The sequence below is a fragment of the Gobio gobio genome, assembly GCF_949357685.1.
Source record: "Gobio gobio genome assembly, chromosome: 1".
In the NCBI taxonomy this organism is placed as follows: domain Eukaryota; kingdom Metazoa; phylum Chordata; class Actinopteri; order Cypriniformes; family Gobionidae; genus Gobio; species Gobio gobio.
In genome coordinates, this window is record NC_137097.1 from 25,870,070 (window position 1) to 25,890,077 (window position 20,008).

The following is a 20,008-nucleotide window of genomic DNA, read 5'->3' on the forward strand; positions in this document are numbered from 1 at the left end:
ATGCACAAATACCAAATGTGCATTTCTACATCTAAACAAATACTTTACGACTTGTGTGTGCAAAATCCAGATTTACATGAATGTGCAGCATTTTGTTCAAATAGAGACATAATTGTGAATGCAAAACTTCGATTTTGTATTAATGTAAGTCACAATTTGTGCGTGCAATGAGTAAGATGAGCATTTGTGGATCCGGTGATGCGCATGCATTCATTGACTCATTTGTGAGTCGATCCATTTCTCTGGTTTGGCCTTGCACGATCCACACACACAACTGTCTAAGAAAACCTGCTACCACTAGATGGCAGTAATGGCATAATTTGTCTTTTTACCTTGGTCTGTATACTTGTTTTTTATCAACCTGAGTTCAACAGCAACCTGACTTCCAAAGGAAAGGTATGCATCTGGAGGGGCAAGAACGGAAGCAGAAGCAGACATCTGCTGTAACAGATTGAGTTTTTGTTGCTCAAAAGTATCTGTGTCACTTCTGCAGCATTTTTTTGCAGGCCTGGGAGTGGGAAAAGATGATGTTCGGTCTTTACCCCCTTGTTGGGTAGAGGGACATGGTCCTATGGTTGATGAGATAAAAGATTAAATTATAACATTATTAGAATAACTTCAATCAAAGTAAGTTTTTGCATACAGCCAAAAGTATTTGCAAACTTTTGCAAATACTTTAAAGTAGTGGTGGGCATAGATACATTTTTTTTATCTAGATTAATTCAAAAATTAATCTAGATTAATCTAGATTAAAATGGCTCATTTGAATTCTGCCGAAGGCATTCAGAGCATGTGTGCTCGTAAGTGATCGTTTGTCTTTTTGTAGTTTGAATAATAAATAACTTCTGTCCCTTTAAGACCTGACGCACACATGGATCCCAAACACTGTTCCTGTGAGGAGCTGGTTACGACTGTGTTTACGTTAAAACTCAGCAAGATGAGCATTGAGACATTTTTTGAGTGTATATGACCATTAATAAGCAGGAAAAAGGAGCTTATTTTTGCACTTGTATGTCAGAGGCGGCTTTATTACGGTATGAGTGTGCGCTTCAGATGAGAGCGCGAAATCTGCGGGAATTAGTAGGATTAACGTTATGTGCAACCCCGCACGAAATTCAGACAATAGCACAGCAATACTAACAAAAGTCCAGCAGAATAACCGTTCGCAATGTTCAGAGGATTTAACAGACTGAATGAGAGGAGGCGGGTGCGTGTCAACTCGCTGTCGGAGAGGAGAGGAGAGCGCAGCTGATATCGATACTGTAGAAAATGAGTATTGTATCGTTTCAGATATTTCAGTATCAATACATAGAGAAATATCTATATTTTTGACAACACTAGTATACACACAGGTTCAAAGACTTGTGTTCTCGCCCCCTACAGTGCAATTCGGCGAGGTTTAAATCCGCACTAAAATTATCAAGGTGAAAGTCATCATAGCTTGCGTAGTATAGACCCAGCTCCCAACCCAACTTTGAGAATAGATTAACAGCGATTTTTTTTTTTATCGCCCGATAAGAGTCTCACGTTAACGCAGCACGTTAACGCCGATAACGGCCCACCACTACTTTAAAGCTACACTGTGTGATATTTTCCCCCATCTAGCGGTGAAAAGGTATATGACCATCCAGTGAATATTAGTTTCTGTTCCTCTCAATTCCGATTTCGTTTTAACTCCTACGGTGGCCGATTTAGTCCAAGATTAACATGGCTTCCAGTTCGACCTCGTCCACATTCGACACGGTGTCATCGAGTGTTAAAACGCGAAAGGCGAAGCTTGAATTTACGGGTATGTCCCTCTTTGGCTAATGTACTTTCAAGATGGAGGGGCAACATGGCGACCAGCATTCGAACCCCTTACCCGTATGTATTTTCAATGGCATATTATAAACGTACGAGAATACTTTATTACTTGAAAGAAGTAAATATACATTAATGAGCACATATATTTTTGAAAGAACTAAGTGTTTTTAGCTAAGAATAAAAAAGTTACACAGTGTAGCTTTTAAAGACAGAAAAATAGAAAAGCCAAAGTAAGAACATGAAAAAAGTAGATTCAATTTATGATTATCATATGAAGCAGATTTGGCTGTTGAGGAAATTGGAATTCTTCAAGAAGCATGTTGCCCAACACCCCAGTGAGTGATGTATGAGTGACGTGTATAAGCAATCCTAGTAATGAATAATAGAATAACTACACTATTTGAAATGCATAAAAAGTCATCTCTAGATTTGTGCAACTTTACATCTTAAATGACAAAACAAGTAACCGGTCATTACTGCTTCCATTTTCCACGGTCTTGTACATCTACAGTTATGATTTTACCTAGAGCCTCAGACGTGTCTGCAATTATGTCTTCATCACATTTCTACTACATTTATGACCCTCATTTATAAACGTTGCATACGCACAAAAGAAGGCGTACGCCGCTCTCTACGCAATAATTGGTATTTATAAAAAGCAAACTTGACGGGAAAATGTGCGGTCCTTCACGCAAGCTCTGACCCAGGCGTACGCACAAAAACGGGTGAAATGAGAAATGGCGACACCATCGGCAGATGGAAGAAACATGTGAAAGTGTGTGAAACTGTAGACCGTTGTGTAAAAGAAATGGCAATACTGCCTCTCATAAATAACTTGAAGACTTCACAAAGCAAGTATTACAATTAACAGCCTACACGAACACCCGTTTGATCGATCTGCAGTGTAAAACAAACGAAAATTACAACAGAAATGCAAAAAAAAAAAAAGTGAAATATGTTCTGCAATAATATTGGCATGTTATGCAAATCATCCTCATAAATAATATGGTAAACAGAACGAAATAATGTACAAAACTGATATTCTCGTCAATGTGTCCGTCTGGCGGAGCGTTCCGTTTCCGAGAATATCTGCACAGACTATACCAATCACAACTGACTGGGTCATCTGACCAATCACCGCAGATTAGCGTCACGTAAAGGCGGGGTTTTGAAAAGTGAATCACTAAAGGAATCATTTGAGAATCGCTGTCAAAACAGGTAAAAATAAATGCATATTATAAGAAAACTAAAGTCTTTTTTGTCATTGCATGCATGCAAAACTGTTGTTGGGGACTTCTAAAACAATATTTGAAACATTTTAAATGCCATGATAGGTGCTCTTTAAATAAATTACGTGTTCTGTTTTCTCTAATCTTAAAAACGCCTGTCTTAAAACATCTTACCTTTCTAACGGCGCCATCATAAATAGTTAAACATCAGAAAAGCCCATTAAACCCCCCCCCCCCCCCCCCCCCATCTGTAACAGTGAAGCCATCTTAATAACAAAAAAAAGGATAAAACCTGAGATAAATCTGACACATTGTATGTTTCGAAACCTAATGTTTCCTATTTTTTCTCGGCCTGCACAAACATAGAATGTTTCTCTGCAGCGAAAACAACAACACAATGGTACTTTTCCCGAATACATTGAATAATCGCATTAAAGTACTTATTACGACTACGCACCGCTATCTTCACATCAGTAACATTGTGGATGTATCCACAAACGCTTTCTTCAGCATCCATTTCCATTTTAGGTACTTTTGCTGGCAATTAGTGATGTCCGGTCGAACCAGTTCACCAAATCGGACTGAATCGCTCTAAGCGGTTTGCGTCTCAGCGCTGATCCACAAGTTACTAAAGTTATTAACTTCCTGACATGAGTGACAGTCCCTCCGACTAGAAATAAACGAATATCCTGAAGTATATGTTACTAGTGTTGTGGAAAATTCTAAGTCCCAATGTTCCTTGACTTCAGCATTCGAAGAAAATCTCTCAGAGTCGAATTCCAGGTCTCAGAGGATGTTAACTTTATTGCATGAACAACAAAGTGAGACGTCAGCTGAACATCTGATCTTTTCATTTGCTGCTCATACTTTTATACAGTTTAACGAGTGATCTCATCTGCAGGTGGTGTTCTCCCTCTTATTTTCATCATAGTCAAACCATTCATAAGTTTTCTCTTTGTAATGGTGGCCAACTTATCTGTGATTCTTTGCCTCCTTATTTTTATTAAGAGAAGAACACATCTTTGCCTTATTATTTTATCAAGAAAAGAACACATCAAAGACCACGTGAACCAAAAGAGCAACTATCAGTGCAGATGGCAACTGGAAGCCACTTCAGATAGAATCCCCTTGTTTCCATAAGACTTTTCTCAGTCAGAAAGATCATGAGGCCTCCTAAGCAAATTTTCTATAGGGTAAATAAAATACTTCAACATTAGTAACTCCAACAGTTCACTGAACTGAGACATGTTGTGGTAAGAGAACTGATGAGAACTCACAAGCAGCTGATACTGAGCAGACGTACAGCGGTTCTCGAGTTAACAGTTCTCGAATCCAAACGAACCGTTTCTTTCGGACACGTTTGATGAGAACCGATGATCCGATGAGCTGAGCATGCGTGTACTACTGGATCATCAGTACAGAATCGAGAACCGTTTCTTTCGGACACGTTCGATACTGAGAACCGATGAGCTGATAATGCGTGTCATTTGAGGAACGAAAGAGGTTTCAAGTGTATAAAATGAATAATGTTTGAAACATGTTCATCACATAATTGGTGTCTTATCACGGTATTATTTTAAAGTTTGGAAACAATGCATGGATTGTAAAACGGTCAAACTAAACATGTATTTGTTTTATCAATAATGCATGATATTTTCAGGAACAGTTTATGTAATTTCTAAATAAGCTGATATAAATCTTAAAATGTATTAATCAAGACTTAGGGCCCTATCTTAACGATCTGAAACGCAAGTGTCAAAGCGCGAAGCGCAAGTAACTTTGTGGGCGGGTCTCGGCGCTGTTGCTATTTTCCCGGCGGGATAAATGGCTCTTGCGCCCGGCGCAAATCTAAAATGGGTTGGTCTGAAGTAGCTTCATTATACATAGGTGTGGTTTGGGCGTAACATGAATAAACCAATCCGAGCGTCATCCAACATTCCCTTTAAAAGCAGGTGCACAAGTTCCATTATGGATTGCTATTATTATGGCGTATTTACCAGGCGCACGCCAGGAGCGGTTCACAGCCGAGGAGACTGATGTTCTTGTAAGAGCAGTGAAAGACAGAGAAGTGAAGTTGTAATGTTGTACATTATGGTAAAGGTGATTTCACAGTCTTTTTTTTTTTTTTCAGTCTTTCAGTTTTTTCAGTTTTTCAGTCGATTTTTTTTCCTGGTTCTTGACGGACAAACCAATTTGTCAGATGTCCTTATATACATATATGTCTTGCCACTATTGGGCAAACAGGTCTTATCCTTAATTATTACAATTAGCCTGAATCATTTGTAAGCTAGATTTATGCCTATTTTTTCACATCTTCGTGGCACACCACAATGATTTCCGTCATCTCATGTGTTAATATTTTTTTAGTGTAACAATTTATGATTTGCAAAAATAACTGTTACATCTGTGTCGGTTACATGAGCAAAGTGTATGCGCGTTGTGCACGCTATACATTATGGTCAAGCATGCGCCCTTAAAATAGCATAATGAACAACGCGCAACGCGCCACTGACTTTAGTCACTAGGTTCACTACTAGTTTTTTTCTGGTCAGTGGCGCAATTGTTTAATGGAACAGCAAAATAGCACCAGGGATTGTTTGCGCCGGAACACGCCTCCTTTTTTGCGCTGAACCGCCCAGGGAGCGCAAGTTCATTCACTAGTTTAGCGACGTGCTTCTGTGGAGGGAAAAGCGCGCTTTGCGCCGGTGCAAAATAGGAATGACACATGCGTCGGTGTACAAAGTCAATTGCGCTGGGTGCAAGATAGGGCCCTTAAAGGGGTGGTAAACCACGATTTCACTATTCTAACTTTAGCTAGCGTGTAATGTTGCTGCTTGAGCATAAACAACATCTGCAAAGTTACAACGTTCAAAGTTTAAAGCAAAGGGAGATATTTGCTTTTAAAGAAATCAGTTTCTAAGAACTACAGCAAACAGCCAGTAGGCGACTACACACATTCCTCCAGGGTTGGTGACATCAACAGGCTCAATATTTACATAAACCCCTCCTCCGAGAATATTAAATAAGGGGGGGTGAGGCCATTTTGTATCGCGGCGCTGTTGTGGTATAGTAGGCTGGAGTGTTGTTGCCGCGATGCCGAGGAAACGCTGTTATTTTCATCCGGATTGCAGGTCTGGGGTACTTGCTCTGTTCAGCCTTCCTTGGGACGGGGGTGCGTTGCAGAGCGTTTAACATACAGCATGTTATATGCACGTGTGTTTGAGTCAGCGGGGAATCAGGCGCGCGCAGGGCTCCCTGCAGAGGAGATCTAACATCTAAGCACATCTAACAGAGGAAAACATCCACCGTCTTCGCGATTTCAATGCCAGATTTGCACAACGTCAGCTGCGTGAAAAAAACACTGCCGGTGCGTGGATGCACGACGCGCGCGCTGCACATTTCACGGAGGACAACACAAACTTCCACAAACTTCGCGAGTTCAATACAGGATATGCACAACGGCTTGTCCTGAAAGCTGGATTTACAAACAGAAGCTGTTTACGGGCCACAACCTGTAATTCTGATTTATATTTCATCTATGTGTTTTCCTGTAATAGGTTGTAGCAAGGAAGTAAACAGATGACAACACTGTTCTGCAAACCAGTCTGTTAAATGCTCATTCATACTTAACGTTATCCGACGAACACCTAACGTTACAAACACTAACGTTAAAATCTCAACAGCGAACCTGGCATTAGTGTAAATGATTCTTTGATTAGAGCTTTTATGTATTGTTTATCTACAGGCATGCTAAACATGGTTCTGTGTGTGATTTGGCTAACTTACTAGTTAAAGCCAGTGCTTAGTGTTCGTTTTGGGTTAGTTCTTGCAACAGATATTTGGCTATAATCGTTCTAAAAATACAAAAGTTAAAGTGCCATTCAGTAGCGATCACTATAGACCCGCAGTCTTTACTCTTGAGGAATGAACAGGTTCTGCTCGATCATCTTCACTAAAATGTTCTGGGTCTGATTCGGGCTCATATGGTTTTATTGACGCCATTGTTTCTAATACTGACCAAAGCACAGTCTACCGGTAAAGGTAAGGGGCGTGACGTTTCCGACAAACGTGCACTAGGCGTTTAGCGAATCACAACACACTGGGCCAGCTAACCAATCAGAGCCCACTGCGTATTTTTGAGGGACTGGCTTCATACAACCCGGAAAGCATCAGACCGTTTTACAAGGAGGGACAGAGCAGTGTAGAATAAAGGTCAAATATATGACAAATAAGGCAATTTTTTTAAAAACGAAGCATGAACACATGTTACAGTGCACCCCACAAACACAATCAAGCCTTCAAAAGAATGTGTTTTACCACCCCTTTAATGTATTAATCAATAGTTTTGATAGACTACATATTCAGCTGCAGCAGTTCTCAGCTCAGCACACTTATACACTGATGCAACGGTTCTCGAGTCAGGAATGGGTTGCAACGGTTCTCGGATCACCAGTACAGAATCGAGAACCGTTTCTTTCGAACATGTTCAATACTGAGAAGCGATGAGCTGAGAGACTGAGCAAAGTGAGCATGTGTGACAGCACCGTCTGAACCAAACTGTTTCTCTCGGACAGCTGATGCTGTGCTGATCAAATTATTTTCCTGTTTAACACTGTGAAGCTGCTTTAAAACAATCGGAAGGACTTCCGGTTTAGCGTTTACGATGTAAAGTCGCAAGGTCGGGAGCTCTGCAAACTAACTGTTATAATTACTTTGTATACAAGTTACAACACAAACTTACTCACTCTTAACGTATGTCAATGTGCTCTGAGGGACTTTTTGGCACTTTGCATCAAAATGTCGAAGGCTCCGCGACAGAAAAAGACAGATTCTGCGAGCTCGGGCGGATCTGCAGAGTTAGCCAGAGACGAAACTAGCGCCACCGACGGTGCTACTATTATGGAAGCGATTAAGTCGCTAGAAAACGGAATCCACCACAAGTTTGATGCACATGCAGCCGAGTTTCGCAAAGAAATTTCATCTCTGCGAGAAGAGGTGCATAACTCGCTAGTGACGCTAACGTCGGAGATGAAAGCACACGAGGAGAGGCTAAATAGCCTTGAAAATGCAACATCGGAATGGACGACTAGTCTACAAGTGCTTGAACCCACCGTAGCCTCCTTACGGAGCGAGATTACAGCTCTTCAGGCCAAGTGCACAGATTTAGAATGCCGTTCCCGCCGAAGTAATCTACGTCTTGTGGGAATTCCCGAGGGTATGGAGGGCCCGCAGCCCACAAAATTCATCGCAGAGGCACTGCAAGAAATATTTTGCCTCCCTGAGCCCCCGCTTCTTGCCCGAGCCCATCGTACGCTGGCAGTGCGACCGGCAGAGGGTCAGCGGCCGCGGGCTTTTGTCATATGCTTTCACCGATTTGATGTCAAGGAAGACGTTCTACGGAAGGCCATCCAAGCCAAACAGCTCAAATTCAAAGACAAAACTGTCCACATTTTCCCGGATTTCCCTCCTGAGATCGCAAAAAAGAGAGCCGCATATTATGACGTGAAGCGAGTGCTGAGGTCCCAAACAGATGTGAAATACGGGCTGAGAGGTCTAACCGGCTTTCGGATCACCCACGACGGTATTGAACACAAATTTGATTCGCCAGCCGAAGCGATGGACTATGTGAAACGGAGCATAATGATGACCCCTTAAGAAAAGTGGACATGCATTATCTGTCAAGCTTCAACTGTTCTGTTGTGTCGAGCTGAAGTGAAGAACCTCTTCGCGTTCGCGATCTCTTCTGGTGCAACGTTATATTGATGAAAATGAGTGAGTTTGTATACAAACAATATGTAAAAGTAAGTATGTAACAATATATAACATTTCAATTTTATATTTTGGTTGTAACACGACCTAGTACACTGTTTGCAGAGTCACGTTCGAGTTCCGTTTAAAGTGACTCGCACGTACTGTTGGGTGTTAACCCAGGGAGGCGTACACTCCGTCAATGGTAGTGTTAGCTCGGTTCAGAAGTGGGAGGTGGGTGGGGGGAAACGGGGAGGGAAGGTTTGCGCTGCTGTTTCAAAGTTGAATTCATTTCTAAGTTAATTCACTCCTTACAGTGTTCATTTTAGGATGCTTTTCTCTTGTGGAATTGTTTCTACGCACGTTTTTGGTTTTGTTTGGATGTCATCTTTCGGTTTTTTTTTTTTTTTTTTTTGTGTTTTTTTTGCAGTTTGTTTGTTTTTCTGTTTTGCTCTCTTTTCTTACATATTATGTCTCATTCATTAAATTCACTCACATGGCAAATACTCTGAGATATGTTAGCTGGAATTGCAAGGCTGTCAATAATCCTGTTAAACGCAACCGAGTCTTAAATCACCTGAAGAGCCTAAGGGCAGACTTTGTTTTTTTGCAAGAAACGCATCTTCGTCCTGCTGACCACTTCAGATTAAAAAAGGATTGGGTGGGGCAAATTTTTCATTCCATATTTCACTTCAAATCCAGAGGCTGTGCAATCTTAGTGCACAAATCTGTCCCATTTGTAGTCTCTGACACTATTGTAGATGATAAAGGAAGATACATTATTGTATCAGGAACACTTTTCTCGACCGCCTTGACTCTTGCAAATGTTTATGCCCCTAATTATGATGATCCTACTTTTATGTCCTCTTTTTTGTCCTGTATTCCTAATATTCATTCGCACCCACTCATCTTGGCTGGGGATTTTAACTGTGTTATGTCCCCCACTCTCGATAGATCTTCAAAAAAGATCATAACTTTATCAAAATGTGCCTCAGTTATCCATACATTTATGCAAAAGTATGGTATATGTGATGCATTCCGTCATCTGCATCCTTCTGAAAGGAAATAACTCTTTTTTTTCTCATGTCCACCAGACATATTCTCGTATTGATTATTTTTTTCTGGACCAAAAATTTCTTCCATATTTAAAGGACTGCTCTTACCAAAGCATTACAATCTCTGATCATGCACCACTCTTACTTGAGCTCCAGATTCCACATCAGCCACCTAAACACTGTCAATGGCGTCTTAATCCAAGTCTCCTATCTGATAAGGATTTTATTGAATTTATTTCGACTAATATCTCAAGTTTTATGGAAATCAATACAACACCTGGCATGTCATACTCTATTATTTGGGAAAGCCTGAAGTGTTATTTACGCGGTTTAATAATTTCTTATTCATCCCATAAAAATCAAGAGAAGAAAGGGCATCTTAAAAAATTATCTAATTCGATTGCGATTATTGACACCCAGTATGCTTCAAATCCCTCTCCTGAGCTTTTTGAGGAGCGTCAGTTCTTACAGACAGAATATGATATATTATCAACTGATGAGGCTGAAAAACTGATTCTACGTGCTCAGCATAGGGTTTATGAGCAAAGTGATAAAACAGGGAAGATGCTTGCCCGCCAGATTCGTGAGGCTGAAGCATCTCGTATGATTCCCCAGCTTAGATTACAATCCGGAGCCGTCACAGTAAATTATACAGAAATAAATTCCCAGTTCAAACAGTTTTATGTTGATTTATATTCTTCAGAATTCCCACCAGATGCTTCTTTAATGAGCACCTTTCTAAATGGCATTCAATTTCCTACTATTAATAAGGGGTCCTTTGACTCCTTAGAGAAAGACATCCAAATTGAAGAAATTAAAGAATCTATATCCTCTATGAAATCTAGCAAGACTCCAGGACCTGACGGATTTCCGTCTGAATTTTATAAGGCTTTTTCTAATTTGTTATGCCCGATTCTGCTCTTAGTTTTCTCTGAAAGCCTTCAGAATGGCAATTTACCTTTAAGTTTTTCTCAAGCAACTATCTCACTGCTTTTAAAGAAAGACAAGAATCCACTAGAATGTGGTTCGTATCGTCCCATTTCTTTGTTAAATTGTGACTACAAAATTCTTGCCAAACTTCTGTCTATCCGTCTTGAAAATTTTATGTGTCAAATAATTTCACCAGATCAAACTGGATTTATTCGGGAAAGATATTCCTTTTCTAATGTTAGACGTCTATTTAATATATTGTACTCCCCTCATTCAGACAATCCAGAGGTGGTACTTTCACTTGATGCTGAAAAGGCGTTTGACCGTGTTGAATGGAACTATCTTTTTCAGGTCTTAGAGAAGTTTGGATTTGGTCCTACTTTTACTTCTTGGATTAAAATTTTATATGCAGCCCCAAAAGCTTCAGTACGTACCAATAATGTCTATTCTGAGTATTTCAAACTACAACGGGGCACAAGACAAGGTTGTCCCCTCTCCCCGTTGCTATTTGCCATAGCGATTGAACCCCTTGCAATCGCCCTACGATCCAGTTCACAGTTTTGTGGTATCACCCGTGCCGGTATAGTGAATAAAGTCTCTTTGTATGCGGATGACCTTCTTTTATTTGTATCTAACCCTCTTATCTCAATTCCTCAAATTCTCTCTATTTTAGATACCTTTAGTAGTTTCTCAGGATACAAACTAAATTTCAATAAAAGTGAACTGCTCCCATTAAACTCATCTTCACTTCAATTATCATATTCAGATTTTCAGTTCAAGATTGTCAGAAATCGCTTTAAATACCTAGGGATTCAGGTGACGCGCAAATTTTCAGACCTGTTTAAAGCTAACATCAGTCCTCTCTATAACTATGTTAAGTCCCTTTTCGTGTCCTGGAAATGTCTTCCTCTATCTTTGATAGGAAGGGTTAATGTTATCAAAATGAATGTGCTGCCTAAATTTTTATATATTTTTCAGTGTCTTCCTATATTTATCCCAAAATCTTTTTTTACAATTTTGCAGCGGGATATTTCATCATTTATATGGAATAAGTCAAAGCGAATCAGCCAAAGTCATCTTATGAAGCCAAAATGTCTAGGTGGTCTGGCTTTGCCAAATTTTCAAACCTATTATTGGGCAGCAAACATTAGAAATGTATTATATTGGGTGCAGCAAGATTTGCGATTAAATAGCTCTCAATGGGTACTGATGGAAGCCGCCTCTTGCTCTCCGGCAACTTTAACATCCTTCCTATGCCTACCAATTCCCTTTAAGCGCATTGCTTCAATAAAAAAAAACCCAGTTGTTAAACATTCACTAAGGATTTGGTCTCAGTTCCGTCTTGCTTTAAATCTGAAAGACCCTTGTACTATAGCGCCCATTTTTTGCAATGTGTCATTCCCACCCTCCTTGATGGATGGGGCCTTTAATATTTGGAGGGAACATGGCTTAGTTACAGTTGGCCAACTATACATAGACAACAATTTTGCATCCTTCACTCAACTTCAAGAAAGATTTGACCTTCCCAGCTCCCATTTATTTAGATATTTTCAGATCCGGAACTTTATTCATAAGCAGTTTTCTAACTTTCCCTTTTTGCCGCCTAAAAATATACTTGAAGATATATTAGACCATCATACATCCTTGAAAGGGGCTATTTCTAAGATTTTTACTGTAATTAACACAAAACAATCCCCCTCAATGCGTCCATTGAGGACACTATGGGAGGAGGAGCTAAACCTGACACTGGAGGAAAATATTTGGGATTCAATTCTTGCCCGGATACACTCATCATCAATTAATGCAAGACACACTTTGATTCAATTTAAAGTAGTGCACAGAGTTCATTGGTCCAGAACTAAACTAAACCAAATATTTCCTGACCTTGACCCAACCTGCCTTCGCTGCACAACTGAACCAGCCACTCTACTGCACTCTTTCTGGTCCTGTCCCAAACTGTCTGATTTCTGGGGGAAAGTCTTCAAGAGCTTTTCTGTCATTTTCTCTTCACCAGTAGATCCCAATCCCATAACAGCACTGTTTGGTATTTTGCCAGAATCTGTTGAATTAAACTCATTACAGGCCGACAGTGTAGCCTTTGCTACTTTACTGGCTAGACGACTAATTCTAATGAACTGGAAGTCAGTAGCCCCCCCTCCCTATCGCCAATGGGTTTTTGATTTTCTACACGCTCTCAAATTGGAAAAGATTCGGTTTGCTTTGAGACAAAAACCAAAACTGTTTTTGAAAGTCTGGAGCCCTTTTCTGAAATATTTTAAGGAGACAACGACATCCATCTGAATGGTTTCAATTATATATATATAATTATTTTTTATTTATTTATTTTTGCTTATTTATTTATTTTTTATTTTTTTATTATTTATTATTATTTTTCCTTCGTTTTGTTTATCCTTCTTTAGTGCATCTAGTGTATTTTTTATGTATGCCTGATATTTTTTAATATATATTTTATTTTATTGGTAAATATTATTGTGTGTATGTATGCATATGTATGTGTATATATTACTATATATGTGTATACATTATTTTACCATTGTAACTATTATTTGTCAATCCTAAACTGAACAAAATAAAAGCAAAAAAAAAAAAAAAAAAAAAAAAAAAAAAAAAAAAACAATCGGAATTGTAAAAAGCGCTATATAAATAAAGTGGACTTGACTTGACTGATAATATGAGCAAGGGTGAACCGAGGACTTGTGTAAGTTTATGTTATGTCAATGTAAGTTTATTTAATCTGTGTAAACATCCGCGTTTGCACGACAGTGGCTTTACTGAGTGCTTTTGCGAAACGTAAATGTAAGAACTTATCCAAGATGATGATGACGATAATTATTATTATTATTATTATTACACTAAGTTATGATTACAAATTACTTCATATGAATGTGTTTTAATGTATTTTCATCCGGCGGGATGATAGAAATGACGTCATTACGTGAGGACGTAAAATAACTGGTGAACCCTTTTTTTGAAACGTCCGAAAGAACCAGGCCGTTTCTCAATACCAAGTACGCGAACTTCTGACTTGCGTCCTTGGTAGTTCAGACTTGCAAGTTCGACTCGGGAGAACGAACTCCAGAGGACGGGAGGAATCGCCATCAGTCGTCAATTGTGAACGTCATCAGTTGCTGCTCAAGTACTGTTCCAATTCAAAGTTCACATCTAGCCAAGTCCAGTTCAAATCCCTGGATGTGTCCTTGATCCGCCCCTTTTATTGAGGATGCATCGAGAGGAGACTTGTGGATTTCAGACAGACCGGTATCCCAGAATGCATCTCGCACCAACGGACTCAACGATCAGTAAAGCCCCCCAACACCCCCCGCATGATAAGCTGACGCTACTTGGTCGTGCGCGAGCCGCTACTACTAAGAACGTAACCGAGAGCAGAGCGACATTATCATCAATTAAAGTAATACTGTTTGCATGTGCTTTATAACAGAGCCTCAACGGGGAACGGCATTGTTTTGTCACTTGCAACACATCCAGAATACGCATAATTTCTGCTTAAAATAAGCCTAAAATGCAAAACAAGACCAATTTAGGATAGTAAGAGTTAACTTTAAGCACAAGCGTAATAAAACATTTGAAGTACATTTTTTATTTATTACTAGTATAAACTTGTGAAAATTAAAATATTAAAGACAATTATAAAATGTTAAAATATTTGTTAAATAGTTTTATTTATCATATTTATGTTTTATTTTTGAAATGGGTTTTTGTTAAGTCATCTTATAATATTGTTTTGAACTGCTTGTTATTTACAATGGCAACTATTAACCGTTTTCATTTTTTTTTTTTTGCGGGTGCGTTGAATTGTATTAAATCCACATAAAAATCCTAATAATCAAACTAAATCATAATAATTATTAATGTTAATAATAATATAGAGAGCCCACAACAACAACAACAAATAAACAAATAAAAACATTAAAAAAATGTATTGTACCGTTTTTTAATTAAAAGATAATAACAAATGAGATTTTAGTGATATTTTGACCACTCAAATAGGAAATGTCCCCGGCATCCATTTCAGAAATCTGGTCACCTTACCTAAACCACATATTAATGTTTAATATAGGCCTATTATTTTTTCAATCTAAACGAAAAGAGGCAGGGTTGTGTATTATACTTCGTTTTGTTATAAATATATAAGATAATTAATGTAGCTACGCGTTGCCTGAACGACATTTGTGTGGCTAATATGTTCTATAACGATTTTTTTGTAAAAAAATAAAAGAGGCAGTGGTGTTTTATGACATATTTCGTTTTATTGTAGCCTAAAATATACATTTCTCTTTACCAAGTAGGCCTTTGCGAACTTCTGACTTGCGTCCGTGGTAGTTCAGGCTTGCCAAGTTCAACTCCAGAGAACAAGGACGGGAGGACAATAGTCCGGTACTCTGCTAATGGAACAGCAGTGTTCTTGATAGTGTTATTCAGTGTATATATGTATATTTTAGGCTACAATAAAACAAAATATATGATAAAACAGCACTCTGCCTCTTTTCATTTTCATTAAAAAATATTAAACATATTATAGCCACACAAATGTAGTGCAGGCAATGTATTATCTTGCATACTTATAACAAAACGAAATATTAAAAACCCTGCCTCTTTTCGTTTACATAAAAAAAAACATTAGTTGGGTTAGTGACCCCACGCAATGATATCATCGTCCATCACAATGTTTTATTGTAAACATCGTCAACTGCCAATTTAGGGGACATCGCCCAACCCTAGTTGGGACTGAATCTTTTGCCTGATCCATCTCCTTAGTAGACATGAAAGCAAAAATGCAGCTGCCTCTGCACTTCAATTGGATGCCCTCTTCCACAAGCAGCTTTGAGAGCAGAACATGTCCGTTTCAAAGAACTTCTCAGATCCTAAAATCAACAGTTGTCGGAGCACAAAGTCATTGATGACAAAACCAGTCATTTTGCCTGTAGAATCTACAACAGTCACCTTTGAACGGCAAACTTCTGAAGCTGATGCAGTTAAGAAATACGCTGTTGGCATCTTGTGATTGATGTTGAAAGGTTCACATTAGGCACAACATGTTGCTTTGGACACTTGTACTCCACTTCTGCTGTGATAAGCTGCCCTTCAATCACTTTCGAGGTGTCAACAACTCCAGGTACCTCAATATTAAGATCTTCTAACATGGTTAATTTTGACTGAGCGGTTTTGGATATACACGTTTCACCACTGAACTGCCTCAGAAACATTTGTCATTGTGTACTTGCCATTTGGCAGAATTTCTCCTCTCCATACACACAAAGAGATGCTGTGTGTTTTGTCTGCAACATTGTAAGCTCTTTACTTCATTTTCTGATGGGATCTTGTGAAACTCTCCCGGTCTTCAGTCATTTGAAGAATTTGTCACATTGACCTAAAAATTGCAAACCAAAGAAGAAACCAAGTTAATTCCATATGATAACAACAAACACATATACCTACTTACAAATAAAATGACTAAAACTTTACTACCAAGCAAATGAAAAATACCATAACTCATTTTGTGACAAACAATAAATAAATAAATAAATAAATATATATATATATATATATATATATATATATATATATATATATATATATATATATATATATATATATATATATATATATATATATATATATATATATATATATTTATTTATTTTTTAATTTTTTTATTTGTTCATACTCATCTCAAATTATTAACCCAATCAGTAAGTTGGGGCTATGAACTATACATTTTTTAATATATATCAATTTTATTTCTATAACAAGTAATTACCAGATTTACAGTCCTACCTATTATTCATATTTTAGAAGAAAAAAAATTTCACAGTGCCAAACTGTACCTAGTTAAATCTTTTGCCTCTATACAGTAATATTTAAAAACCTTTACCAACTTATTTCAGAAAACCAATAAGTTGTTATCTTTTACTTCGTTTTGCAGCATTTACTACATTCGTCTATTTAATACATAATGTCTACATTTAACAATTATTTTGTGTCCATAAATCAATAAAAAACATGTAACTAGTAGAAATACTAATTATCTTTTTATGTAATCAGTCGGTTCTTTAATTATACAATTAAAAAATAATCTCAACATTAACTATTAATCTTTTAATGTTTCATCCACACATTTGAAGTAATCAATATATACTTAGCAAACGCTCAAACAAAACAAACAATATTACGCCATTAATAAAATAGAATCTATATTATAGCTACATTCACTATTTACTATGTAAAGTTATTTACAGGTTTTAGTCTACAAATACTTGTACTTTTTCCTGCCTGAAGTACCCCACAAGTGCATGTGATCGGTGTGATTTTTAGATTTGGTGTAAATTTTAGGTTTGCACAGTGTAACATTTACCTTGGCTGCAAATAATGATATTTTTACTTCCTATAATAAATCATACTTGTCTTCGTTCAATATGTGTATGACTTTTTCACATCTTCACAGGTCCAGACCAATTATACAAAAACAAAGATCACATTTTATATACATAGTAGCAGCCTACTCTAAATTTGTTTGGACCGGTGTATGACACAAAATGACTCACAAATCAATGAGAAACTTGACCCTGTCTCTCACTCATAAGCTTGGTCAGTCTTGGGGGCAGTGTGGCAACAGCAGCTATCAGGCTTTTCTCCAAGTTGAGTCTGTTCCTGTGCTTGGACTTGATTACGGCCATGGATGAAAATGTCCCTTCATATAAATATGTAGATCCAAATGGCAGGAGTTCATTCAGTGCATGTTTCCCCAAATCAGGATATTCCTTCTCCACATCACACCAGAACTGTGACAGGTTTGTTTCTGAGTACCTCATCTTCAGTCCACGGTCTGAGGACGCATCCAGCAGATTTTCCTGTAGTCTGGTAGGAATGTTGTTATCCGTACTTACAGTCATGAAAGGATTACGGACCAGTCAAGTTTGGCAGACTTGCTTTCAATATCAGGGAAGTAGTAGTTGTACTCACTGTTGAGTCTGAATAAATGTGTGCTTACTAGTTGCACTATAGGAGCTCTGTCAACATCACCTGCAGAAAGGTAGCTGTTGAGCTGCTGGAAACAACTTGAGTCCCCATCTTCACATTTACTCTCCCACAGTTTGATCTTCTTCATGAATCCACACACTTTGTCATACTTGTTTAGGATGTGTGTGTCTTTACCCTGCAAAGTTAAATTCAGGTTGTTCAGTTTGCTAAAAAATCAGCGAGATATGCAAGGCAGGCTACCCAGTCTGTGTTCTCCAACATAACCACAAGGGGATGTGAGTGTTCTGCCAGAAAAGCACTTACTTCGTTGCGCAGCTTCAAAAGCCTCTGTAGTATTTTTCCTTTCGATAGCCAACGTACGTCGGTGTGAAGCAGTAGCTGTTGGTGCTCAGCGCCACTGTCATGACAGAGCCTTTCAAACAGTCTGTGATTCAGAGGCCGCGATTCGACAAAGTTTATCACTTTCACTGCGTCATTCAAAACTTCATGTAACTCAGGATTCATTATCTTACTGGCCAGTGCCTCTCTGTGGATGATACAGTGATTCCACTGAACATCAGGGTTTACTTTCTTAATCTGCGCTATTAATCCTTTCACCCTCCCAGTCATTGATGCTGCACATGAAAACAGGACTTCCAATCCAGATTGTGTTCTGAGAAAAAGGTGTCGATAACGTGAAACACATCTTTACCAGTAGTGCTCCCCGTTAGCTTCTTGCAGAATAGAACGTGCTCGTCAATTTCAGAAATGTCTCTGTATTGCACAAACGCAGTAAGCTGGGCTTCCTCCCTAACATCTGTTGACTCGTCCAACTGCAGCGCGAATGAAACAGAAAGTTTTAACTTTTCCACTACTTGATTGACAATATCAACGGCCATGTCATCAATCCTACGGCACACAGTGTTATTGGACAATGGTACCATTTTCAGTGCATCAGCTGCTTTCTTATCAAATATTGTTTCTGCAAGAATTACAGCAGCAGGCAAAATTAGCTCCTCAGCAACAGTAAATGGCTTTTTGGATTTAGCCACAGGTAGCGACAGCATATGAGGCCTCCAATGCTTTGGTTGACACTGCAGTCACTTTCTTTAATTTCTCTTGACTTCCCTTAAATTCTGATAGTTTTCTATGAAAAAACTCTGCTGTCTTACTGCTTGGTATAATATGTGATTTAGGTGTTGGTATTTAGAGAGCACATCCACAGCGGAGTCACAGCGGCTGAGGCGGTTCAGTAGATGTGGATGTGAAACCGAAAATGACATACTGTTCATGAAATTGCCGGTACTTTGACTTATCAGCTTTCTTTCTTTTTTCCATGGGTTCACCTGAGCTGCCGCTAGCACTGCTGCTCCTTGGAACGGCGTGTTTTTTTTAGCCATTGATCCATAGCTAGCTAGTGTTTTACTCAAAGCTAGCCTCTCTGCCTGTTGCTATGGTCACACTACCGCGCGAATGTGCACGCGGCCACGGACTAGCGAGCTGAGAATCAGTTGCCGGGAAGGACAGGGTGACTTAATTGAATAGTTTTCATATTATAACATGATATAATGTTTTGAGAATCATCCCACGTACCCCCTGGGGACTGCTCACGTACGGTTGGGAAACACTGGTCTAGTTCATGTTGCATATTACATATGAAAAAGTCAACTAAAGCAAATTTCCTACATACAGATTGTGGCATCCAGTAGTGGTTTGCTCAATATAAATACATTGTACATGCCATTTTAATTAAACAATTAAAGTCGAAAAAGTGAACGCATAGTGGAACATGGGATAGATCTTAATGATAGTTTGATTGAGGTGTTCCCACTTGTTAATCCAGCGAGAAAGGTTTTTTTTAGGCTGCAAATCCCCGTTGTTGAAACACGTTGAGGCTTTCGGTAGACAAGTACATTTAATTTTGAGGAGTGATATTGATGAGCTGAATGTTGCTTTTAAATTCAAAATTGATAGCTTTGATTATGTAATTTTTGCAACAACTGAGAGCATGAAATGCTTTGGATGCGGGAAAGTCAGGCACTTGGTACGCGCTTGTCCAGAAAAAAATATGTCAGAAGGTACAGAAGATGATAGTGGGTCTCAAAGTCAGAATGAAGGTCAGATTGTGGAAAAAGAAAGTGAAGTTGGGGAGATTTCGGATTTGAGTGTGGACAAAGAAGAACCAGAAAGTAGTAAAGTAAAGGGAAGTGAGAAAATAATTAAAAAAATTGATGAGACAATGGA

At 38.6% G+C, this 20,008-nt stretch overlaps 1 protein-coding gene across 1 annotated transcript in view; it reads left to right on the plus strand.

Moving 5' to 3' along the window:
* Window positions 1-20,008, plus strand: part of LOC307123219 (uncharacterized protein) — a 302,474-nt gene that overhangs the window by 248,623 nt on the left and 33,843 nt on the right. The gene's annotated exons all lie outside the window — the stretch shown is intronic.